The sequence below is a fragment of the Marmota monax genome, unplaced genomic scaffold (assembly GCF_021218885.2).
Source record: "Marmota monax isolate L192 unplaced genomic scaffold, Marmota_monax_Labrador192_F-V1.1 WCK01_AAM20220418_F8-fsc00193, whole genome shotgun sequence".
Lineage (NCBI taxonomy): Eukaryota > Metazoa > Chordata > Mammalia > Rodentia > Sciuridae > Marmota > Marmota monax.
Window position 1 is genome coordinate 3,176,118 of NW_026695203.1, and position 26,575 is coordinate 3,202,692.

A 26,575-nucleotide genomic window follows, 5' to 3' on the forward strand; every position below is an offset into this window, starting at 1 on the left:
GTAGAAATAGCACCCGGCATTTGTGTTCATGGAACAAGAAAGGAGCTGTGAGGGAAAAAGAGAGGACACAGGCAAAGGCCTAAGAGGAGCTGGAGTCAGGTGTGAGGGGCAACTCTAGGGTCCACATGGGTACACAAACAGGAGAGCCACAGGGTTGCCTAGGATCATGGCCCAGAGAGAGATGGAGGAGAAGAAGGTCAATATGAGGATAATTAATAGGTTCAGTAATAGCAGGAAGATGAGGTAGAAATGAGGAGAGGTGTGAGCAAGAACCTGCAGGTTCTAAGACCTTGAGAGGGAACAGCCATGAGTGAGGGTTGGGTTGGGGTTTTGTGTAGAATAAGACTTGACTGTGCATCTGAACACACAAATGGCCAAAAATCAATACAAGACACTAATGAGCAATTAAACCAGAAGTTTTCTTTTGTCCCACATGAAAGTACAATTAGGTGGTCCAGGTTTGGCATGGCATATCATAGGGACAAGTGCCATAGTCCTTCACTCCAGGTATTCTAGTGCTCTGCCTTCAGGGTCCCAGTTGGCGTCTCCCACTTTAGGATCACAACACCGTCCACAGAACAGCAAAAGAAGACAAGAGACAAACCTCTCCCTGTAAAATATTGTGCTAAAGTGGATTTAGAGTGGGGCCTGAGAAATGGCACTCTGATAGACTGTTCAGGTGATTCTAATTCATACATGGGGTTAAGAATAACCATAGTAGAGCCTCAGCATTGGCTGCTTGTGGTAAAGAGAATGTTTATCTGGTGTGTACTGAAGAAAAAGAGGAAATGGAGGCAGCTGTGTAGGAGAGGATGTCAAAAGTAAGCATGAGTAGGGGGCACCTGGATTTGAACCAGGGACCTCTTGATCTGCAGTCAAATGCTCTACCCCTGAGCTATACACCCTGTTGCCTTGTGTGTGTAATAAGCACCTTAAACCTGGATGGCCACACCTAGGAGTTCCCACCTGGAGATGTGCACTTGCTAGTGTTCTGCCATCATACACTAACTTCCTGCTAGGCCACACCCCTTCCTGTCTATACACCTGTAGGTGTAACCAGCACCTTCCTCCTCCTTAGAACCTGGCTGAGGGTGGTGCCTAAAAATGGTGGCTGCCTGCAGTAGGAACCTCCTTTACACTGAACCAGAGGAGCCAGATTACAAGAGCTGGCTACTCAGCAGATCCTTTGGAGGTGAGGGTGGCACTGGGAAATGGCACTTTTATAGGCTGTTCAGGTGATTCTAATTAGTACTTGAGGTTGGGGTCTGGGATGGGCAAGAGCAAACCTTGGTTTCCCCCTGAGACCTCCACCCTCTGGGAAAGGACCTAAGGGTCCCATGTGCCTCCAGAAGCTCCCTGCAGGATCTGAGTCAGAGATAGGTTTGATCTATTGCTTTGATCTGTGCCTGTGTTAGTCAGCATCTCACTACTGTGACTCTTTTAGTCAGTTTCTCATACTGTGACCAAAACACCTGACAAGACAAATTTTAAGGAGGTCAATTTTGTGTGGCTATCGTGTTTTCAGAGGTTCATCCATCCCAGCCAGCTCCATTCTGCAGGTCTTCAGCTGAGGCAGAACGTCATGGCAGATGGTGTGGTAGAGGAAAGCAAGTCAGGACATCACTCCAGGAAGCAGAGGGAGATTCCCTCACCACAGACAAAATATATACCCCAAAGGCAAGTCCCAGGCACCCACCTCCTCTAGCCACACACTACCTACTTCAGTTACCAACCGGTTAAACCCTATCAGGGGATCAAGGCACTGATAATATTAATGCTCTCATAACCCAATCATTTCACCTTAAACCTTCTTTCATTTTCTCACACATTAACTTTTGGGGGATACCTCATATCTAAATCATAATGGTGACCATAATACCTCACAAGAACCCCATTTAAGGAGTAAATGTTGATTTTGGACTCATGAATTCAGAGGGTCAGTTCATGGTTATCTTATTGCAGTATTTTGGGCCAAAAGTGAGGCTGAGTATCATGGAGAAAGAGTGTGGCAAAGGAAATCTACTCAGTTTACGGTAGTGTTAAACCACAATGCAAATAAAAGACCACTGACTCTATTTTTAAATCAAATAAAAGCAAGCTTGTAATTCCGGCCATACAGCAATGTCTCTCCCAAAACCCGTGGGAATAGAAGACAGTATTCTCCAGCTCTCTAGGAGTGCAGCTTTATAGCACAGAAAGTTTCAAAAAGGGAGGCGTGTCTTGAGAACTTACAGACAACAGAATTTTGACAAGCATCAAACAAAGGCAGGTAGTAGGTTCATGGTCTAAATAGTTCAGCAGTTAGGGAGTAAATTTAGATCCCAACATCAGAATTTATGAGGCACCATTAGGATTTCAGAGAGGGTTGTTATCTGGCCAGGGAAAGCCAGAATTTATGAGGGGCCACTGAGGTTTCAGAGAGGGTTGTTATCTGGTCAGGGAAATCCAGGAATAGGTGAGTTCAAGGCATGGGCAGGCATTCCAAGTAAGTTTAAAACATCAAAATATGGCCATGCCAAATAGAAATCCTAATATTTTACAGATAACAGAAATGAATATTTTATAACTTGTGACAAGATGGCTCCTGAACTTAAGAGGGAATTAGGCTGGGTTTATCAGGAGGCAGGAAGCAGAGATAGGAAATGAGCCACCAGGAACTAAATTTAAACCCCAGTGATATCCCAGTGGCTACATCTTCCAGGTATACCCCAGCTGCCTCCAATTACCACCCAGTTAGTCCATGCAAATGGTTCATCCATCAGATGGATTAATTCACAGTTTAGTTCCTTTATAAGGGAAGGCCAAAATCAAGCCTATGTAGGGGGCACCTGGATTTGAACCAGGGACCTCTTGATCTGCAGTCAAATGCTCTACCCCTGAGCTATACCCCCTGCTACTTTTATGGGGTTCATTATATCTTTGAGTCCTACAGCCACTCGAGACAACCTGTGACGTGTGAGTCACTACTTCAGGATGGGAGCTCTTGGCAGCTGCCAGGCCTGGGTCAGAGGAAACTCATCACCCTGCTGCCTACAACAGACAGCCTCCCCTCCACAACAGTCCTCAGCCTGTGTCTTCCCAGCTTTGGGGCCCTGTGCAGGTAGCAGCCTGGAGAAGCACTAGATGCTAGAATGGCCCTCCCAGCCAAATACTGCGCCTTCATGGTGGGACCTACTGCAACACACTCCAGTGATACAGGTGTCTGCTCTGACCCACTTCTTCACATTTGGACTGACCCTCCTCCCAATCCTCAGTTAAGGGCACTTTCTACAAAATAAAAATCTACAACAAATGATAACCCTTCCAACTTCTCCTCCAGTTAATACACACAGAGAATGATGCAGACGTGGAAGTAGATTTAGGAATCTGAATATTGAAGAACCAACACCAAGAGAGCTCAAGGAGCAGGACATGCTCTCAGCAGCTTGGCAGGAGCAGGGTGACACAGGTGCCCGCAGCATTGACTCTGAATTCTGACAGCCTGGGTTTTAATTTCAGGAGCTGGACACTTCTCCCTTGTTCCTCATCTGTAATCCTGCAAAATGGTGATAATAACAAAGGAAACTATCAATAACATGAAGAGAGAGCCAACAAAATGGGAGGAAATCTTTACCACATGCACATGAGATAGAGCACTAATCTCCTGGGTATATAAATAATTCAGAAATTTTAACACCAACAACAACAAACAAACAAAAACAAATAACCCAATCAATAAATGTATAAGGATTTGAGTAGATATTTCACAGAAGAATATGTACAATCAGTCAACAAATAAATGAAAAAATGTTCAATATCTCTAGTAATTAGAGAAATGCAAATCAAAACTACTCTAAGATTTCATCTCACTCCAGAATAGCAGTAATCAGAATACAAGCAACAATAAGTGTTGGCGAGGATGTGGGGGAAAAGTTACACTCTCTCAATGCTGGTGAGACTGCAAATTGATGCAACCACTCTGGAAAACAGTATGGAGATTCCTCAGAAAACTTGCAATGGAACCACCATTTGACCCAGCTATCCCACTCCCCAGTCTCTACTTAAAGGTCTTAAAATCAGCATATTACAGTGACAAAGCCACATCAATGTTCTAGCAGCTCAATTCACAATAGCTAAACTGTGGAACCAACCTAGGTCCCTCTCAATAGATGAATGGACAAAGATACTGTGGTATATACATACATTTAATGGAATATTACTCAGCCTTAAAGGGTAATAAAATTATGGCATTTGCAGGTAAATGGATAGAGTTTGAGTATATCATGCTATCAAGACCAAATGTTTTCTGTTATAAGTCCAATGCTGATCCGTAAAGGGGTGGGTCAAGGGAAAAATGGAGGAACTTGGGTTGGGCAGAGAAGAGTGAGAATAGAGGAGGAGGAGTAGGGAAGGAAAAGATGATGGGATGAGAATTATTACCCTATGTATATGTATGAATGCATGAATTGTTACTCTGCAACATATACAACAAGAGAAGTGAAAAGTTAAGATCCATTTGTGAAAAAAAAAGAGTGTACACTTTGTTGGGTTGTTTATAGACTACATGGTTTAATTCATATGAAAGACTGGCACGTACTAAGTTTTTCATATTGTTTGCTGAACACATAGGCTCCCAAGGAACTAGCTCCATTCAAGTAAAGAGAAAGAATAAACAATGGAACTCAACCTGCAAGAGACCACATATAAAACTATTTGAATAAATCAGAGTATCTTTCATAAGAGAGAATTAGAAGCTGAATTGAGGAGTAAAGATTACCAAAATGAACAAATAGGTATTTTGAATGAATCAAATGAGATGTTCAAGAAATGAAAATGTAATTGACATGTTTCCTTTTTATTTATTTTAAGGAGGTATAGCATATTCAATCAAGTATGTGAGTTATCATGGAGAGGTTGATGGAGGTTTACATGCATGCACACGTGTAACCACCAGAATGAAGACTCAGTCTCTAGCACTCAGAGGCTCCTGTGGACTCCCTCCTTATTATTGCCTCCTCCCAAGAACATCAGCATGGATGAGTTGGCCTGCTGTGCAGCTGCATCTACATGGAATCAGACATGAGATACTCTGAGTCTGGCCCCTTTCACCCATCCTCATGTCAATAAGATCCATCCACATCTGTCCACTGTCGCAATCATTTGTTGTTTCCCATTCCTGCTCTGTGTTCCATGGCTGACTGCAGCATGATTTGTCTATCTGTCCCACTGACAACAGACATTCCATGTGTATCCAGTGTGGGCTCCTGAGGGCAATGCTGCTGGATACTCTCTGGGGTCTATATCTAGGAACAGAATTGCTCCATAATAGGGAATTCATGTTTTCAGTATCGACAATGCCAGTCGGGGGTCTAAGTGGTCACACTAGATTCCACTGCACCAGCAGGGTGAGTGTGGCTGCGGTCACACATCCTCACCAACACGTGGAATCCTCAGTGTCTACCATGGTAACCATCCTGCTGAGAGGTAGGGCCATCTCACTGTGGTTTAATTTGTGTCTCCGTGAATGCAGTGAGGTCCGAACACTGTTTCACACTGTGGTCTGATGCACACTCAGTTTTGGGACACGTCTCTGCTCACTTACCTACTGTGTTGTCTACACTCTTTCTTTGCTCTGTGCAAGTTCTTCATATATTTCGTCCATGAACCCTTCTTCAGTAATACATGCAGACTCTCCCACCCCATGAGTTGCCTCTTAGTTCTTTAACTGGTGTCCATTTTGTGACACATGAGAACTGTACATATACACGGGACATGTATGGTGGTGATTTGATGCATTTGAACATTATTTGATGTTAAAATCGGGTTAAACACCCGTCTCCTTAGGCATTTTTCATTTCTTTGTGGTGAAAGCATTCAAAACCTTTCTTCTCATTCTTCTGAAATATCCACCTCACTGTCAGTCTCTGCCTTCACCCCACTTACTTTCCCCAGTGGTGTCTAGTAACGACCTAGAGTTCGTTTTCATTCTGTCGCCCTTATCCATCTGTTTCTGTGGCTGCTGTGCTTCTTGTGTCCACCTTCACGGCCTTTCCTTATGTTTTCCTGACTCCCCGGACTTGTTGTTTTGCCTGTCACTCTGAGGTTCGAGACACACTGGGACCTGATTTTCGAGTGTGGAATGAGGCAGAGGCACCTCTCTTTCCTGATGGCCACCCCAGACGTCCACACCATCTGCTGGACAGCTGGCCTTTCCTCCCTGCTCTGCAGGTCATGGTGGCCATCAGCCAAGTCTGTGAGGGGCTCTCCCAAGGATCTGCTCTCACCTGTTGGGCTCTGCCTGTGCTTGCACCAACCACGGGAACCCTTGCTTCCCGGGCTCCGGTCAGTTTGGAGATCTGGCAGGGCAAATCCTCCAGCTCCTTCTTCTTGTCTGGCAATATGGGCTACTGCAATTCCGTCCCATCTTCACACCCTGCATGTTGAATTTCTCTCTTGATATTTTGATTAGATTGCTTTGACCTTCTAGATAAAATGCGGGGAAATTGACATGTTTGTCATGTTGAGGTATCCAATCCCTAAACCATCCATCTTTTCACTGTTTTTGTTCTTCCGTTTCTCCACACGATGCTCCATAGTTGTACAGATCATTTTCACATCTTTGATTTGATTCATTCCTAGGAATTTATATTTTTATGTTTGTCAAATAGAACGTTTCATTTTTGAAAATTTGTGGCCATTACATTGAAATGCAATTACTTTCAACTTTGAATCCAGCCACATTGCTAGACCAGCTAATAAATCTAAAATGTGCTTAGAGACCCTTTTGTGCTCCCAAGATCAATTGCATCATTTGCAAATTAAGGAGGTTTCATTCTCCTTTAAAACTGCACATTTTACTTTATGGTTTTTGAGCCCTAACTGATTAAGAAGCTCATTAAGCTCATTAAGAAGAGCAGTGGTGATAATAAACATTTTTGTCTGGTTCCCAGTTTTCAGTAAAAGCTTTCAACATCCCACCAATGGATAGTATTCCATTTCATGTTTTTGGTAGATTCCTTGTCACATGTTATAGAGTCAGGGTGCTTTCCCTAGTTGGCTAAAAACTTTCTAAAACTCATAAATGTGTACTGAATCTGATGAATGTTTATCTTCATGTCTTTTAACAAGCAGAGGATTTTTCTCCTTTAATCTGGGGTCTCAGTTTGGATTTCTCTAGAAGTAAATTTGATGCCAAGTAGTGTTTGGGAGATAAACCCAGGAATCCCCAGTAGAGTGGGTATGTCAGTCAGAGAAAGGAAGGAAGGAAAAATAGCTGGATACAGGAAAGTTGGCATCACAGGCAACTGGAGCATTGTGCCACTTGGAATCTCTGAAAGTGTGTGCCCTGCCTCAGATCACCTTCCCCAAAGGACAAGGATGAGGTATTTATCCACCCACTCCAGCAATAGTGGCTGAGGGCTGTTCCTGGGGATGGGGTTCTATTTCCCTGGGACTTTTGGGTTTTGCCTGTTCTGGCAGCCTTAACAAGCTGTCAGAGTAAGTCAAGGTGGGGACAGTTGGCACTTGGCCCTGTCAGCACAGAGATGACAAAAGCTGATCCATAGAGGGTCAAAGCATTTGCTATAAATAGTATGTTCCAAATTGCATTAACAGAGCTTTCTAATGATAAGCCAACCTTGCATTTGTGAATTAAAATTAATTTGGTATTACATGCTTTTAATGTAACAATAAATTTGATTTATTAAAACATTTATAAATTTTTAAAAAGTATTTCGTTTTAGTTGTAGTTGGACACAATACCTTCATTTTATTTTTATGTGGTGCTGAGGATCGAACCCAGTACCCTGCACGTGCTAGGCGAGCACTCTGCTGCTGAGCCACAACCCCAGCCAATATAAATTGTTTTTAATATCATAGTTAATATGCGAGGTTGATCTGTTGTTTTCTGTTCTTACACAATCTTTGGTATTTTTCATAGCCTGTTTAACTAGCTATATAAAATCTGTTGGGAAGGTACCATTTTATTTAGTTTTATTTTCAGAAGTGTTTGCCTAAGACTTGCATCATTTCTTTCTGAAATGTTCAGTCAAACAAATGTTGAAACTACATGTGTGGAGGATTTTTTAAAAAAATTTTTAATGACAAAAAATTTTCAAGAACTTAACTTTTTCAAGAGTTATAGGATTATTTATGATTTCTATTTCTTCTTTATTGATTTTGATAAAACTATGCCAGAGGATGAAGACAAAGATCAAAGAGGTGAAGAAACACGTCTTGGGGGATCCTGGGTACTGCTCAAGATCTCAGCTTTCAAGATGCAGGTTAAAGTTTCTTTCCTCTGGGCCCCCTACAATCCCCAGTCAACCTCTAATGTGCCTCCAGTGTTCCAATTGCTCTACTTATATTTACATTATAAATGTAAATAGGACTTATTAAGGATCAGTTGTGAACAATGCATTATGAGATCTATAATCTCATGGATCTCCCTATATTTCAAGAAAACATATTCTTAGACTTGACTCAGTTGGACACACTCTAACAAATCTGGCAGGAGATACCTACCATGTCCTGCTCTTACAGAGATGTGGGAGGGACCACATGACAGTGGAAGCTTTCTGGGCATATTTTTGGCATATTATTGGTAGTTGGGAGAGTGTGAAGCTTTGCCATCAACTACACAGGAAGTGCATGTACTAGGACCTGGATCAGATCAAGTATTGTATTTTCTATTCAGCCAGATCAGTTCTCCTAAACTAACCAAAGTGGATTAGTGAGAAGGGAGAGAGAATTAGGACCATCAATCAAAGGATTTCTCTCTCCTCATGCATACTGTTTTTCTAAAAAATGTTCCATTCCAACTTGTATTAGGTTTTATTGGCAAAATTGGCTCATAATCTCTTTATAATATTTTTAATTCTATAGAGAATATAATCATGTATACTTTTACTTTTTTGATGTTGACTATCAGTGTTTTCTTTTATACTTAGTGCTGTCTGAATTATCATTTTTGTTATTTATTTCATAGAATAACTTCAGCTTTATGGATCCTTTTCATTTTCTACTGCATTAATTGATGATTTCATTAATTAATATCTTATACCAGCTTCCTGATGCTTTTTTGAATTTATTTTAACCATTGTATTTAAAATTTTTTTTAAATCCATGTTTAATTATTCTTCACTTTTCCATTTACATTATTGTAGGTGGATTAAGGCTATTTGTTGCCCTCCAGGTACAGCTATTGCTGCAACTGCCAAGTTTCAACATCTAGTTTTTTTGTCATAATCATTAGTATAATATTTTATAATCCCTATTACAAATTTTTTCTTGACACATAGTTTGTTTAGAAATAAAACTTTTTGTTTCTGAATACACTAGAGAATTTCTAAATCTTGTTGGATTTTCTAGGTTTTTGATGTTATTTATTTCTAGTTAAATTTTATTTTGGTCAGAAAACATAATCTTTGTATTTTTTAATATCTTGGAATTCTTAAACTTTGAATGATGAAAGGATAACAGAAGAAACCAGAGGAAAATTAAAAATATTTAGAAGGAAGTGAGAATAGTGATATCAAAATATTTGGGACAGTCTGAAGGCAGTTCTAAGAGGAAAATCCATGGCATTGTGCTTATATATTAAAAGAATAGAATGGTACCAAAAAACTAATCTAACATAACATCTCAAGGCCTTCGGAAAATAAGAACAAATCAACACCAAAAACCAGTAGAAGCCGAGAATAGTTAAAATCAGAGGCTAAATCAATGAAATTCCGTGAGCACTGACTGTAACTGAGTAACCCTCCTGACATCTGGAGCCTCCTTCAGGTCTTCACCTCCTGGTGGTGCTTGTCCTTATTAGCAGTCTTGCCCCCGTCCCCCAACATAAACCCGAGAATTAGGAACGTTGGAATGCAGAAACACATCTCATCACACAGTGCCCAGCTCTGGGCCAAACCAAGTGCCATTTGTCCTTGACTGAGAACAAGGGATGAAGGTGGAATGTGCAGGTGGAAGAGAAGCAGAGGCACAGGGAGGTGGGAGAGCTCTCCAGGTGGCTTCTGAGACCTACTGTGTGTGCACAGTACTAATGAGGAGGGGGACTCCAAGTCAAGGTGGCCTTCATGGTACTGGATGATGATAGTAGGGTAGTAGGGTTGAGAACGGAGGCCCTATACATAAAAGGGATGTCATTGCAGCCCCATGATATGCAGCTTTGAAAAGCAGGATTGAAAGTGGTTTCTATCAACCCCAATGGAGATCTCCCAATGTCACTCAGAGCCCACCTAAGAGGTACTGGTTATGGGAGCTACCAAAATAGTACATAAACAAGGGGGCACCTGGATTTGAACCAGGGACCTCTTGATCTGCAGTCAAATGCTCTACCCCTGAGCTATACCCCCTGCTGCTATGCATGTGAAATAAGCACCTGAAACCTGGATGGCCACACCTGGAGAGGTGCACTTGCTAGTGTCCGCCTTCATATGCTTCCTTCCTGCTAGGCCATTCCCTGACTAGGCAGGTGTAACCAGCATGTTCCTCCTCCCTAAAACCTGGCTGAGCGTAGGGCATAAAATGATGGATGTCTGCAGCAGGAACCTCCTTCTCACTGAAGTAGAAGAGCCAGACCATAGAGCGGGCTGCTCAGCAGATGATCTGGAGGTGAGGGTGGGGCCTGGGATGGACAGGAGCAAACATTCTTGATTCCTTCCTGACAACACCTAACCCAACCCTCTGAGAAGGGGATGGAGGGATCACGTGTGCCTCTAGCAGATCCATGTGGGATTCTGACTCTCTGACAGTTTGGAGAACTCATTTAATCTGTACCTATGTTAGTTCACTCTTCATCACTGTGACCAAAATACCTGACAAGAACAACTTATAGGAAGATAAGGCTCCCAGTTTCAGAGGTGCAATCTGTGATCATAAGACTGAAGTGTTCTGGGCCTTAGTGGAGTCAGAACATCATGGGAGAAGTTGGTGGTGCAGGAAAGATGCTGGCTTGTGGCAGGCAGAAAGCAGAGACAGCAAGTGAGGCACCAGGGACAAAGTACAAACCCCAGGGCACGTCCCAAATCACCGCATCTTTACTACTCCACAATGCCTAGAGTTACTAGTCTGTTCATTCAAATAATTAATCCATCAAATGGATTAATCCACTGATTGGGTTATACCACTCAGAATCAAATAATTTCATGTCTGGACATTTTCTGATTTAAAACTGGAGATTTAGGGGGACACCTGAAAACCAAACCCTGTTAGTGCTCTAGGATACTGTAAAAGTGAAAAACTGACATTAATTAATCATCCCTCCCCCAAGAAAATAATATGATTATAGACTGAGTCACAGTGGAACCCATATTGATGATGAAGGCTTCTGTTCACCAAACGCTCTGGGCAGGGGATGAACTGCCCCTCTGCTCTCCTCTTCCTCCCCTCTCTCACTCTATTTTCACAATCCTTCAAGGCTCACACAGGGGGCCTAAAGAGAGGATCCATTCCTCTGAGAGGTGAAGAAGTGGGAGTCAGAGATCCACAGTCCCTGGAGCATGAACAGGAGAGTAGCTGCAAACCTGTGGTCCCTATGAACAGAGGGGTCAGCAGGTGACAGCATCTTGAACAGTGCTGCCTACTATCAGGCATTTGCTTTGCCCTGAGTTATCCCCTTGTCCCTGTCTAGACCTCCCTGATTAACACTGGTCACAGGATCTCATATCTCTTTGTTCTAGTGAACTAGAGCGAGGTGACTGACCTCACTCAGACAGACCTCATTCTCACCCTGAGCTGCCTGTCCTTCCCCAGAGACCTGTCCCAGCACTTCTAGAAGTCTTCCTGCCCAGCACCCTGCAGCCTCCTCCTGCTCCTCAGCACCTGTGGGGGGAGACAGTTTGCAGAATCTCTGTTCAGACCTGGAACCTTGCTGTTTCCTTCTCTCCTGAGTTTTTCTTCACTATTCCCCTCCATTAGGACTCCCCACTTCCTCACACCCCCCTGCATATTGCTGCCCTTAGGGGTTCATCTTGCATCTCCACTCTCTGCTCTCTTCTCCTTCATGTTGCAATCCTAGGTGGAAAGTGAGACATCTTTCCAGAGAGGTCAGGATACCAGATTGGCCCCACACCACCAGCTCAGCAGCTGAAGAGGCACTAGTAGGCATAGCACGTGACTACCCAAGTACCCAAAGTTCAGGGTCCATCTCTAATGCAAGATCTGAAAAAAATTCTAAGAATAGGGTCAGATATGAGAATAAGCAAGGACCTGGCCAAGAGACTCATGTGCCACAGTCTGCCTTCTGGATCAGGGTCACATGCAAACCATACTCACCTCTACCCAAGGCCCACGGCCTCATCCAATCTATCTGAGTTTTCCAAATATGCTCAAGATCCATACTGTTTCCCAAAGCCACAGTCTGTCTTTCCTACCATATATTTGATTTGTGTAATTTAATTGTATATAATGGTAGCATTGGATGTTAAATATTCATACATGCACAAAATATAACAATATAATTTGACCAATATCATTCTCCAGTATTTCCCCGTTCCATCCTCCTCTTCCTCCCCTGGTAGCTTTCCTGTACTCTACTGATCTCCCTTCAATTTTCTTGACATCCCCCCAACTTTCTTTTCCTTTTCCCTCTGTATCTATCACATATGAGAGAAGATACATAATTTGTGATGCAGAGTTTGGTGCATTTTGATTAACAAATGAGACTTGACCATTTGCAAGCTCTGACATTTGTTTTTGATTTCTTCTCTCTGTAGTATTTTATCAAATATTTTCCATAGTGCCAACTTAGTGGTTATGAATTCTTATAGTTTCTGCTTATCTTTGAAGGTTTTAATTTCTTCTTGATTCTAAAGGATACCTTTGTTGGCTCTATCAATCTTGGTGGACAGTTATTTTCTTTCAGTGTTTGCAACACATCATTTCAAGCCCTCCTGGGATTTACAGTTGGTACCAAGAAATCAGAAATAATTCTGATGGCCTATCTCTAAGTGTAACCTGACATTTTTCTCTTGAGCATTTAAAAATTCTATCCTTGTTCTGCATCTTAGGTATTTTTGTTATCATTTGTCATGCAGAGATTAATTTCTGATCTTGTCTATTTGAGGTTCTCAATGCCTCCTGTACCTGAGAATCCATATCAATCTCATGTATTGGTTATGGCTATTTACTTCCTTTGTTTAATATGGTCTGAATGTTCAAGACTGGCCACTTTGTCTTCCAGCTCTGAGATTCTACTCTATTACAGAGACTTCCAAATAAACACTTTATTAGATTTGTTGTCTTTCATTTCCAAGAACTGTTTGATTTTTCAAAACCAAACTGTACTGCATTTCTAATTCATTCAGTGGACTTTTTGTGTTCTCTTGGAATTCATTTATTATTTTTAACATTCTTTTGAATTTTGTATCTCATATTTAAACCACTTCAGTATCCTTGAAGTCAGTTGTTGGTGAATTATGAACATTTGGAGGCAACATGATACCTTTTTACCTTTTAAAAAAATTTATTTGTGACTCTACTTTGTGTACAACTAGAGAAAATCAAAATTGTGTTCTATATGTGTACTATGAATGAAATTAATTCTGCTATCATTTGTAACCTTTTTACTTTTTTAATTTCATATTTCATGTTTCTGAGTTAGGTTTCATGCATATGTTGAGATGGATTTCTTCCTCTGTTATGTGTGGGGCTTTTTTTAATGGCCAACTTTTTCTTGCCCTTGTATTGTAGGATATCAGGCTGATGTGAATTTTTCAATGTATTTCCATGTGGGTTTGTAGTATAGTTTCCTTGCTAGTTCTTTGGTGATGATTATATACTTTGATAGAATGCATATGTGTCAGAGCTTGAGAATTACACTTTGTACATCTCCAAAGAATTATTTTGTTCTTACAGACATGACAATTTGTGTTTTATAAAGCAGTACCTGGTACTATGTCTCCCACCTTAAAACAGGCACCTATTTTAAATTTTCCAGTCCTGGTCTTCCACCACATTGGGGACCATGAAACTCAAGATTTCTCACCAACCTTCTGCTTTTTTTACCTATCATTAATTCTTCTCAAGCTTCCATCCCAACTCACAGATGGCAATTCTACATCCAAGCAATATGACACAAGTATGGCACCACCCACTCTCAGGTGATGGGTCAAGGTGATTGCCCTTCCACTGGCTGCCATCATGCAGTCACTTTAACATTACTGGATTCAAGCAAGCCACTTCTGATATTTCTTTGAGTCCCTATGACAGGACTAATGGCTAATACCAAGGATCTCCTCCACTCAGGAATGGTTTGATGTCATTGACAAGTTATAGCTTCAAGGAACCTTTATGGACATTGCCCCTTCCAAGATAACTGTCTGTAGCCACTGGATGTTATCTCTAGCTACCCTGGTATTCCCAAGCCTGTCCCCCAAACATTCCCCCGCTCTCCCAGACAGGCCCCACACTGACACCTTCTTAGCAGGAAGTAGTCAGATGGAATTGCACCATCACCACGCCACTTAGAAAAACAAAAAGGGAGGAATGTTAGTTGCGGAGCTGGCTGAACAAATGTTATCTGCAGTGTGGGCTGAATGCTCAACCCTCACCCGTCTGGTTCTTTATCGCTTGTTTGCCTCAGATGTGAACACTCAACCCCACTCAAGGCTGAACACTCGACCCCCACCTGTTGGTGCAATGTAAACCCACATCTAGCCCCTGCCCAGTTTGATTGAAGGAAGAAGATGACACCCTGAGCAACTACTGTATGATTCAATCATTGGATGCCAACACGGCAGCCTGCAGACCCAAAGACCCCATTAGATTTTTGACTATAAAAACTCTCCCCTCTCCCCTCTTTCTTACTTTCTTCTCTCTTTCCTCTCTTACTCTCTCTTTCTCTTTCTCATTTTGTTCTCTTTCACTCTCTCTCCCTCTTTTTCTCTTTCTCCTCTCTTTCCCTTGTCTCTCTCGCTTTCTCTCTTTCTCAATTCCTTCCCTGTTAATCAGACACTGCTGCAAGGAAGATATGTTGGTCACTCTGAGTGTCGTGGTCACTTTCCTTTCAATGCCAACTTTACAGAGCAACTAAGGAAGACCTTCAGAAAAACAAACAGATCACTGACCACAGGAGTCCTCCTTCTGCCAGGTAATTGATGGCCCCAGACACAAGATTTAGAAGGGTGGTGCTGAGGGTTAATAGCATGGAGAACACTGACCAGAGAAAAGACCAGTGTAGGTGTGCCAATAAAAAATATATAAATATATCAGTAGGTGACACCTGGAATTGCACAGGGACCTCTTTGTCTGCAGTCTAATGCACTATCCCTGAGCTGTGACCCCTTGATTGACTGGGTTCCCCTTAGCATGTGTCACCTGTTCCCACACCCAAGGACTCCTTGGTGCTATGTCAGTGCATGTGCACCACAGCCTGACGAGAGACCCTGCTTCAGGCCAAGAGGTCACCTTTCAGTCCCCAGAGGACTCTTGCTTGTCTGCAGGCTCTTTCCTACAAAGTTTGACTGTATGCACATTCTCAATTCCCTCAGTAAATGGAATTCTTCCCTCTCTTTTCACTCAGAAGTTGAGAAATATGAAAGGGAGGGAGGCTGGGTCCTGGCCACTTCTACAACATATCAGCCACTTCTGCAACAAGTACATAAACAAATTTATCCAATGAGACAAATCTGGATTCTTTTTTCTTTCTTTTGTGGTCCTAGGGATTGAACCCAGGCCTTTTGCATGCAAGGAAAGCATCTTACCAACTGAAATATATCCCTAGCCCAAGACAAATCAAAGTCTTAATTTATGTACATTGATTCCAGGTGACCCTCTGTATCAGATTTCACAGATCTCTGTGTCAGAGGTCTGTGACTTAAAAGATAACATTTTTGTTCATTGCAAATCCCATACACAATGCAAATACAAAACCAAACTTTCTTCAATAAAAATTCCAACATCAAGATTGGAAAAACTGGGCTGGGGATGTGGCTCAAGCGGTAGCGCGCTCGCCTGGAATGCGTGTGCCCCGGGTTCGATCCTCAGCACCACATACAAAAAAAGATTGGAAAAACTGGAAGTACAGCAACAACAGAGAAATTCAAATTACTGGGAAAAGGGGCCATGTCATACTTTATTATCTGATGTTACAGCTGGAACACCCTTCTAGATACCAATTTCAATATTTTCCTGCATATTACCATGATAATACATAAATAACCTCTTCAAAACTCAGTGGTGCCAACAATAACCACCCATGATTAGGGAAAGTTCCCTGATTAGGTCCTGATTCTATTACCTGGGACTGACTCCAGTTCAGACCTTCTGCATAAGAACTTGCCTGGCTCCACTTTCAGAAAACCCCGCCCGCCTTTCCATTATTCTCCTTTGTAGTTTATGATGAAGTCAGTTGCAAATATGTGCCTTGGTGAATGAGCAGTCTTCTCAGCTTGCTTCCCATATGTGGAATATTAGAGGCCAAGAGATCTTTTTACTTAATACACAGTCTCAGTGTCTTTTAGTAAAGGTTGCTAATGCTTTGTCTATACAGCTCTCAAAACACACACACACACACACACACACACACTCATGAGTGTATTTTGACATTAGGCATACATGAAGTATAAATTATTCTAATTAGGATCCCATTTTTGTGGTTTTACATGATGAGGATTCTTATATGAAAAATTCTGGTGGATTCTTATATGAACATAGGAAAGTTATGTTAGATTCATTCTACTGTCTTTCCTATTTCTATTGCCTCTCCCTTCCCTCCATTCCCCTTTGTCTAACCCACTAAACTTCTATTCTCCCTGCCTTGCCTTGTGTTAGCATCTGCATATCAGAGAGAACATTTGACCTTTGGTTTCTTGGGATTGGCTTATTTCACTTAACATGATATCTTCAGATCCATCCATTTACCAGCAAAAGTCATAAAGTCATTCTTTCTTAAAGCTGAGTAATATTCCATTGTGTACATATGTCACGTTTTCTTTATTCATTCATCTGTTGAGGGGCACCTAGGTTGGTTGCATAACTTAGCGATTGTGAATTGAGCTACTATAAACATTCATGTGAGTTACTATAAACAGTCACTGTTGTATGCTGATTTTAAGTCCTGTGGGTATAAACCAGAGATGGGAATAGCTGGGTCAAGTGGTGATCTTGTTCCACGTTTTCTGAGGAGTCTCCATACTGCTTTCCTGAGGTGTTGCATTAATTTGCAGTCCCACCAACAATGTATAAGTGTACCTATTTCCCACATCCTCATCAACTGAATTTTTTTATTGTCACTTGTATTCTTGATAATTGCCCTTCTGACTGGAGTGAGATGAAATCTCAGTGTAGTTTTAATTTGTGTTTCTCTAATCTCTAGAGATGTTGAACATTTTTTCATATGTTTTTTGCCATTTGTATTTCTTTTTCTGTGACGTGCCTGTTCAGTTCCTTTGCCCATTTATTGATTGGTTTAATGGATTATTTGGTGTTAAGTTTCTTGAGTTTTTTATATATCCTGGAGATTAATTCTCTACCTGAGGTGTAGGTGGCAAAGATTTTCCCCATCCTGTAGCTCTCTCTTCAAGTTCTTGCTTGTTTGCTTTCCTATGAAGAAGCTTTTTAGTTTGATACCATCTCATTTATTGATTTGTGATTTTACTTCTTGTGCTTTAGGACTCTTGTTTAGGAAGTTGGTTTCTAAGCTGACATGATGGAGAGTTGGGCCTACTTTTTTCTTCTAGTAGGTAGAGGATCTCTGTTCTAATGCCTAGGTCCTTGATCCACTTTGAGTTAAATTTTGTGCAGGGTGATAGAGGGGGGTTTCATTTCATTCTGCTACATATGGATTTCCAGTTGTCCCAGCACCATTTGTTGAAGAGGCTATCTTTTCTCCAATGTAGGTTTATGGCTCCTTTGTCTAGTATGAGCTAACTGTATTTATGTGGTTTGTCTCTGTGTCTTCTATTCTGTACCATTGGTCTTCATGTCTGTTTTGGTGCCAAAACCATGCCATTTTTGTTACTACAGCTCTGTAGTATAATTTCAAGTACCTTTTAGGCAGTATGAATGTCCTTCTTATTCACGTTGGCTTGAAGACCACTTTTGTCTGATAGGAGGATAGAAACCCCTACTTGTTTACAAGATCCAGATGAATGATATGTCTTTTCCCATCCTTCTACCTTCAGTCTGTGGATGCCTTTGCCTTTGAGGTGAGTCTCTGGTAGGCAGCATATTGTTGGCTCTTGTTCTGTAATCTAGTCTGCAAATCTATGTCTTTAGATCGATGAGTTTAGGCCATTTTCATTTAGTGCTATTATTGAGAAATGATTATTATTCCCATCATTTCTGATTTCAATTTGAACTGATTTCTCCTGTGATTGACTGTTCTTCTATGGCAGTTTCCTCTCTTTGCTGGTTTTCACTTTTATTTCTCATTTCTTCTTTATGAAATATTTTATTGAGTATGTTTTGTAGTACAGGCTTCCTAGTTGTGAATTTTTTTAACTTCTCTTTGTCATGGTAGGTTTTAATTTCATTGTCAGTTTTGAAGCTTAATTTTGCTGGGTATAGTATTCTTGGTTGGAATCCATTTTCTTAAGAAAACGGTATATACTATTCCAGCTTCGAGGGTCTGGGTTGAGAAATAAGCTGAGATCCAGTTTCTTTTTCCTCTAAATGTGACCTGTCAGGTTTTTGGGGCAGCCTTTAAATTTCTCCCCTTATTCTGTATGTTAGGCATTTTCATAATAATGTGGCTTGGTGTGGGTCTTTGTAATTTTGTGTATTTGGGGTCCTGTATTTGATTTACCATTTCATTCTTTAGGTTTGGAAAACATTCTGATATTATTTCATTGAAAAAACTGTGTATTACTTTGGTTTGTATCTCCTGTCCCTGCCCTTTAGAACTCTCAGCTGGCCATTGTGTCTCCCCCAACATGTCCTGTGAGCCACCAGGCTCATGGGGAAGAGGAGCAAGTTGGGTTTTTGATGACCTCTATTGCCCTGCGTAAACCCTTATCTGTGTTTGATTTTCACCTGGTCACTTAGGCACTCTCTGTGTCATGCAGTGTGCATTTGCCAGCCCTGTATTTTGAGCCCATATGTGGTTTGTCAGGAGTTGGATCCCCTGGCTGCCAGCCCCACACCAGGGCTACAGAATGGTTTCTTTGTCCTCCTCAAGCATAAAGGGAGAGATGCAGCTTCTTTCCTGCACAAGGACATTGTGCAGCACACTGTTTTGTCTTCGATCTAAGATCTAAGATCCACATGCCACAAACCTCCTAAAAATGTGTGTTCCTTTAATTTCCTTATTCCTCCACTTTGCCTGTGGGTGGACTGTTGTGAATGGCACTGCTGGCAGCGGTTGGGAGCGATGAGGCTGGGATTTCTTATTTATTTATTTTGTAATATCCAACTTCCTGAGTCCCTGATCTGCTTTAAATGTCCAGTATTAATTCCCAGTACAGTCCCTTTTTATTCAACCCACCGTGTTGAGAAGATGCCTATCTGCTTTCTTGCTTTCATACCATGGTGCAGCCAGGAAAGCAACCTCATCTCTTCCACCATCTTCAAACCTCCCTCATGGTGACATAACCATTCATGCATGGAATATATGTGACTATTTCAAAAGGTGATGGGCACTTTGTACAAGGATGGTGGGATGTGTTGTAATTGATATGTCTTTTCTGGAAGGTTACTTGCAAGCAGAGACTTTAAAGTGTGCATTTGGTTTATCTTGTGCAAGTGTGCAAAGCTGTATGCACATGGTGAGCCATTGCAGTAGTTGTTTCTAAGAATGAGAAAATGAACCAATAGTACCTACTCAGTGTGGGTGCTCAGAACTCCACATGGACTGTGTGCATCAACAGTATTTCTGTGGGCTATTAAGATGCCTGGAATGGGGTGATCAAGGGCAATTTTTAGCCTTTTCCACTCTCTAAGAAACTTTCATTCTCAAATCTAATTCGGGGACACATTTTAGCTATGGCATCTCTCATGGGCCCATGAAGATATGCAAATAAGATGGTTCTCAATGATAATCCTCCAACAAATATGCCTATCTGCTTTTGGGTTCTTTTTGAATTGAAGGGGTTGTCATCTAACCATTTTGTAGGAGGCAGGGGTGTGGACATGTCACACACAGTGTACTTCACTTTTCCCATCTAGATTTAGTTTTCAAGGATATCCTGACATCTCAGTTCTATCAGTTTTTGAAATATTTTGACTTTCAGTTTGAACTAACAAGTTGAGCCAAAAATAAAACTAATTTCTGCTTCTCAGGTAGGACACTGAACCCAGAATCAAAACAATAAGAAACTCAGTGGAGTTTAACATTACTTTCTTCTCTCCTTGGTCCACAGCTGTCATGAATTCATTTCTATATACATTCCTCTGATTTTCTGCTATGAATAAGCATAGTTTAGTCATTATTTTGGCATTGAAACCTCCACCTGCAAGGTGTGACTCTGGAGTTGGCAACCTGGAATTTTCTCAAGTTCTTGATTAAAAGATAGAGGCAGTAGGGCTGAGATAAGAGGAAAAGCAAAGGAGGAATAGGATCAGCTCAGCAGGAGAGCAGGAGGGCCTCCAGCTGTTAGGGAGGGTTGGAGCTCTTCTGATTAGGAAACCTGCAGGTTCTACAAATCCTATGAATCTCCATGACAATCCTTGGGATCTCACTTTCCAGATCTGATCCCCAGGTTGTCACACCAGGGAAGCTGTGAATTAAATTTACATCATAATTTAGCAGTCTTGCAGAATCAAATACTGCTTGGGGTTTTCTGGAAATTCTTATGGCTACTAGAAATAAGCAATTTGGGTTCTTTTTTTTTCTTTCCCCACAAATGTCAACTCTACCCTTCTTTAGTAAAAAGTTTTTTCTATTATTTTTCATTAGTGCATTAAAGTTGTACATAAGTTGTGTTCATTTTGAGAAAATCAAACATATATGAAACTTGGTTACAATTTCATCTCCCCTTCTTACCCTCCCTTATACTCCTGTCTCCACTCTATTGATCTTTTTTTCACTCACTTATTTTTCATTGATGCTTTCTACATACATAAAGGCAAAATTCTCTGTGGTACCATTTATATATACATATAACATGATTTTGTTAATTAATTCCCTGTATCCTTCTATTTCCCATCCATTCTCTCTCCCTCTGTTTCCTTCATCTACTCCATTGATCTTCCCTTTATCCTTATAATATTTGATATTTACACACCTTCTTTCCACATAGGAAAGGAAACATTCCTTGATTTTTTTGAGTCTGGCTTATTTTACTTAACATGATGTTCTGCATTTCAGTCCATTTACCAGCAATTTTAATTGAATTCTTCATTGTGTTTGTTGAGGGCAAAATGAGGGGGCACCTGGATTTGAACCAGGGACCTCTTGATCTGCAGTCAAATGATCTACCCCTGAGCTATACCCCCCTGCTGCCTTGCAAGTGTAATAAGCACCTCAAACCTGGATGGCCACACCCAGGATTCCTCACCTGGTCATGTGCACTTGCTGGTGTCAGCCATCCTACACTTCCTTCCCCTTAGGCCACGCCCCTTCCTGTTTACACACCTGTAGGTGTAACCAGCACCTTCCTCCTCCTTAGAACCTGGCTGAGGGTGGGGCCTAAAAATGGTGGCTGTCTGCAGCAGGAACCTCCTTTACACTGAACCAGAGGAGCCAGAGTACAAGAGCTGGCTGCTCAGCAGACCCTTTGGAGGTGAGGGTGGCACTGGGAAATGGCACTTTGATAGACTGTCCAGGTGATTCTAATTCGTACTTGAGGTTGGGGTCTGGGATGGGCAAGAGCAAACATTGGTTTCCCCCTGAGACCTCCATCCTCTGGGAAGGGACCTAGGGATCCCATGTGCCTCTAGCAGCTCCCTGCAGGATCTGAGTCAGAGACAGGATTGATCTATTGCTTTGATCTGTGCTTGTGTTAGTCACCTTCTCACTACTGTGACTTTTTTAGTCAGTTTTTCATCACTGAGACCAAAACACCTGACAAGAAAAATTTTAAGGAGGTAATGTTTGTGTGGAGCTCTTGGTTTCAGAGGTTCATTCCATTCCAGCCAGCTCCATTCTGCAGGTCTCCAGGTGAGGCAGAACATCATGGCAGAGGGTGTGGTGGAGAAAAGCAGGTCAGGACATCACTCCAGGAAGCAGAGAAAGATTCCCCTCACCATGGACAAAATACATACCCCAAAGGCAAGTCCCCAGTCACCCACCTCCTCTCACCACGCACCACCTACTACAGTTACCAACCAGTTAAACCCTATCAGGGGATCAATGCACTGATAATGTTAAGGTTCTCATAATGCAATCATTTCACCTGTAAACCTCCTTGTGTTTTCTCACACATTATCTTTTTGGGGACACCTCATATGTAAATCATAATGGTGACCAAAATACCACAAAAGAACCCCTTTTAAAAAATAAAAGTTGATTTTAGACTCATAAATTCAGAGGGTCAGTCAATGGTTATCTGACTCCTGTATTTTGGGCCACAGATGAGGCTGAGTATCACAGAGAAAGAGTGTGCCAAAGGAAATCTACTCAGTTCATGGCAGGCAGGAAGCAGAGACAGTGATTGAGCCACCAGGAACTAAATTTAAACCCCAGTGATATCCCAGTGGCTACTTCCTCCAGGTATACCCCAGCTGCCTCCAATTACCACCCAGTGAGTGCAGCCAAACGGTTCATCCATCAGATGGATTGATGCACAGTTTAGGTACCAGCTTATCCCTTAATAAGGGAAGGCCAAAATTAAGCCTGAGTAGGGGGCACCTGCATTTGAACCAGGGACCTCTTGATCTGCAGTCAAATGCTCTACCCCTGAGCTATACCCCCTGCTGCTATGTATGTGTAATAAGCACTTTAAACCTGGATGGCCACTCCCAGGATCTGGAGATGTGCACTTGCTAGTGTTCTGCCATCATACACTTCCTTCTTGCTAGGCCACACCCCTTCCTGTCTATACACCTGTAGGTGTAACCAGCACCTTCCTCCTCCTTAGAACCTGGCTGAGTGTGGGGCCTAGAAATGGTGGCTGTTTGCAGCAGGAACCTCCTTCACACTGAACTAGAGGAGCCAGAGTACAAGAGCTGGCTGCTCAGCAGACGCTTTGGAGGTGAAGGTGGGGGCTGGGATGGGCAAGAGCAAACCTTGGTTTCCCGCTGAGATCTCCTAACTTCCACCCTCTGGGAAGGGACCTAGGGATCCCGTGAGCCTCTAGCAGCTCCCTGCAGCATCTGACTATTGCTTTGATCTTTGCCTCAGTCAGCTTCTCACTACTGTGACTGTTTTAGTCAGTTTTTCATCACTGAGATCAAAACACCTGACAGGAAAAATTTTAAAGAGGTAAAGTTTGTGTGGCTCTCCTGGTTTCGGAGGTTCATTCCATCCCAGCCAGCTCTATTCTGCAGGTCTCCGGGTGAGGCAGAACATCCTGGCAGAGGGTGTAATAGAGGATAGCAGGTCAGGACATCACTCCAGAAAGCAGAGATTCCCCTCACCATGGATAAAATATATACTCCAAAGGCAAGTCCCCAGTCACCAGGCTCCTCCACCCACCTACCACCTGCTATAGTTACCACCCAGTTAAACCCTATCTGGGGATCAAGGCACTGATAAGGTGAAGACTCTCATAACCCAATCATTTTACCTGTAAACTTTCTTGAATTTTCTCACACATTAGTTTTTGGGGGACACCTCCTATCTAAATCATAATGGTGACCAAAATATCTAACCAGAACTGCTTAGAGGAAGAAAAGTTCATTTGGAGTCATGAATTCAGATGGTCAGTCCTTGATTATTGGATTCCAGTTTTCTGGGCCAAAGATGAGGCAGAACATTATGGAGGAAGAGTGTGGCAAAGGAAATCTGCTCAGTTCATGGCAGGCAGGAAGCAGAGACAGTGACTGAGCCTCCAGGAACTAAATATAATCCCAGTGATGTCCCCAGTGGCCTACTTCTTCCAGTTAAGCCCCCAGCTGTCTGCAGCTATCCCCTCCCCACTTAGTCCATTGAAAGCGCTTTATCTATCAAATGAATTAATGCACAGTTTAGGTCCCAGCTGATTTCTTTAGATGGGCAGGCCAAAAGTAAGGTAAGTAGGGGGCACCTGGATTTGAACCAGGGACCTCTTGATCTGCAGTCAAATGCTCTACCCCTGAGCTATACCCCCTGATACTTTTATGGGGCTTCATTATGTCTTTAAGTCCTACAGCCACTCGAGACAACCTGTGACCTGTAAGTCACTATTTCAGAATGGGAGCTCTTGGCAGCTGCCAGGCCTGGGTCTGAGGAAACTCATCACCTTGCCCTACAAGACAGCCTCCCCTTCTCAGAGGCACTCATCTTGTGTCCTCCCAGCCTCAGGCAGAAGCATTGGCTGCTAGCATGGCCCTCATAGCCAAATCCTGGGCCTTCGTGGCAGGTCTCCAACAAAACAAACTCCAGTGGTTGAGGTCTATTCTGACACTCTTGGTGACTGACCAACCTGTCTTCTGTCCCAATATTCAGTTCAGGGAACTTTCTCAAAAGCAGAATCTGCAACAAAATACAACCCTTCCAGCTTCTTCTTCTTTAGCTAATATACACTGAGAATGATGCAGAATGATACCCTCCAAGAATTACAAGTAAATTTAGGAATCTTTAAATATTGGAGGACTAAAAACAATACAGGACCAGGACATGCTCCCAGCAGCTTGGCGGGAACAGGTGACACAGATGCCAACAGTTTGGCTCTAAACCCAGACAGCCTGGGTCCCTGTCCCAGGAACAGGTCACTTCCCCTCCTTGTGCCTCAGCTGAAATCTGTAAATTGGGGGAGAATAAGAGCACACACTTGATGGGTAGTTGTGTAGACAAGATGACTTAATCCATAGACAGCACTTCAAACAGCACTGTCACATACTAAGTTCTATATACTGTTTGCTGAACAAATAGAGTCACAAGGAATTAGCTCCACTCACTGAGTGGAGAAAGAATAAACATTAGATCTCAACCTGCAAAGACCCCACATATGGAACTATTAGAATAAATCATTAGAAGGAATAGAAACTGAATTAGGAACAAAAACTATGAACAAATACATATTTTGAGTTAATTGGATGACACATTCAAGACATGAAAATTTAATTAGCATGTTTTCATTTTTATTTAGTTTTATTGAAATACAGCTTATTCAGTACTATGTGTAAGTCTTTATGTATAGCTTGATGGATTTTTACATATATGCCTACACATGTAACCACCTGAATTAAATCAAGACACAGGAGGTCTCTAGCGCTCAGAGCGTCCTTTGGACTCCTATTATTTCCTCTCCCCAGAACCTAACCACTCACCTTCCCCGTGGACGAGTTGGCCTGCTCTGGAGCTGCATTCACATGGAATCAGACACTATATATTCTTTTGAGTCTGGCTTCTTTCACCTTCTCGTGTCAATAAGATCCATTCACATTTGTCCACTATTGAAATGACTTGTTATTTTTAATTCCTGCTTCCTGTCCCATAGTCTGACTCTACCAGGATTTATTTATCTATCTTACTGTCAATAGACATTTCATTTATTTCTAGAGTGAGGTTATTTTAGTCAGCTTTTTTCACTGTGAACAAAAGATCCAAAAAGAACAATTTAGAGAAGAAATATTTTATTTGGGAACATGGTTTCGGAGGTTCTGTCCATGGTTGGCCAACTCCGTTGTTCGGGCAGAGATGTAGCAGAATATCATGGTGGAAAGGCGTGGCAGAGAAGAGCAGACCAAGACATGGCAGCCAGGAAGCAGAGAGAGAGAGACAGGCTTACAAACCCTCACACACCTGCCTTTTACACTCAGAACACACTGACATTGTCACTTTGTTGCTTTGCATCGTCTGTTCCTTCCGGCATATGGTCCGCCCCTTACCTTCAAGACCCTGCTGACCCTTGCCATCTCTGCAGAGCTGTCGTGAGACCACACCCAGAGAGCCTGGCTCCATTCAGGCTCTTCTCTGTCACAGCTGAGGTGGCTCTGTGTTGCACATCACTCTTCCTCCCTAGACTGAAGTCTCCTAAACAAGGACAAGAGACAATGTGTCAAGGTTAGATTTGGCTCTTCTCTGTATCACTGCCTCCAAAGCCAGGCCTTGCTCAGGACAATAAAAATTTAAGGAATTAATTGAGGGGCTTGTCTGCTGACTGCACAGGTCAATAGCCCTCCAGGGTTTTGTCTTCTCACAGGTAGAGAAGAGAAGGGGAGGCTGCAGAGAGAGGGCCCCAGAGGCCATAAGGAAGGATTGCAGCAGGAAGATAGATAGGTCTCCAGTGGGACAGGGTAGCCTTCTGCCTACTGGTCAGCCCTGCCTGCTCAGGATGGTGAAGTCACAGTGTGGTTTAAACACTGGAGAGGCACTCGCTGGAAGGAAATGTTGACTTACCTGTTGGCTGACAGGGTATGTAATAGCTGGAGGATTAGGGAGACTAAGGCTGGTTCATATCTCCATGCCCACCGCTAAACTTATATTATTCATTAAACTGTTGTGAGCCCTGACCCCAGGTAGATGAGAAAGAGGAATGGAAATCACAAACCTTCTGGACCAAAGACAGGCTTTGGTTCTCACTTCTTGTCTGACTTGGGAGTTCATGGCATTCACAGGACTAGGCCT

General features: G+C 42.3%; 6 non-coding genes across 6 annotated transcripts; all 6 read right to left on the reverse strand.

Moving 5' to 3' along the window:
* Nucleotides 1-833: 833 nt before the first annotated feature.
* Nucleotides 834-905, reverse strand: Trnac-gca (transfer RNA cysteine (anticodon GCA)). The gene has a single exon. It is a non-coding gene; the product is annotated as a tRNA-Cys (tRNA).
* A 1,914-nt stretch (nt 906-2,819) lies between these two features.
* Trnac-gca (transfer RNA cysteine (anticodon GCA)) lies at nt 2,820-2,891 on the reverse strand. Its single transcript has one exon. It is a non-coding gene; the product is annotated as a tRNA-Cys (tRNA).
* A 7,377-nt stretch (nt 2,892-10,268) lies between these two features.
* On the reverse strand, nt 10,269-10,340 carry Trnac-gca (transfer RNA cysteine (anticodon GCA)). The gene has a single exon. It is a non-coding gene; the product is annotated as a tRNA-Cys (tRNA).
* A 10,948-nt stretch (nt 10,341-21,288) lies between these two features.
* Nucleotides 21,289-21,360, reverse strand: Trnac-gca (transfer RNA cysteine (anticodon GCA)). Its single transcript has one exon. It is a non-coding gene; the product is annotated as a tRNA-Cys (tRNA).
* A 1,345-nt stretch (nt 21,361-22,705) lies between these two features.
* Trnac-gca (transfer RNA cysteine (anticodon GCA)) lies at nt 22,706-22,777 on the reverse strand. Its single transcript has one exon. It is a non-coding gene; the product is annotated as a tRNA-Cys (tRNA).
* A 1,264-nt stretch (nt 22,778-24,041) lies between these two features.
* Nucleotides 24,042-24,113, reverse strand: Trnac-gca (transfer RNA cysteine (anticodon GCA)). Its single transcript has one exon. It is a non-coding gene; the product is annotated as a tRNA-Cys (tRNA).
* Between the last annotated feature and the right edge of the window lie 2,462 nt (nt 24,114-26,575).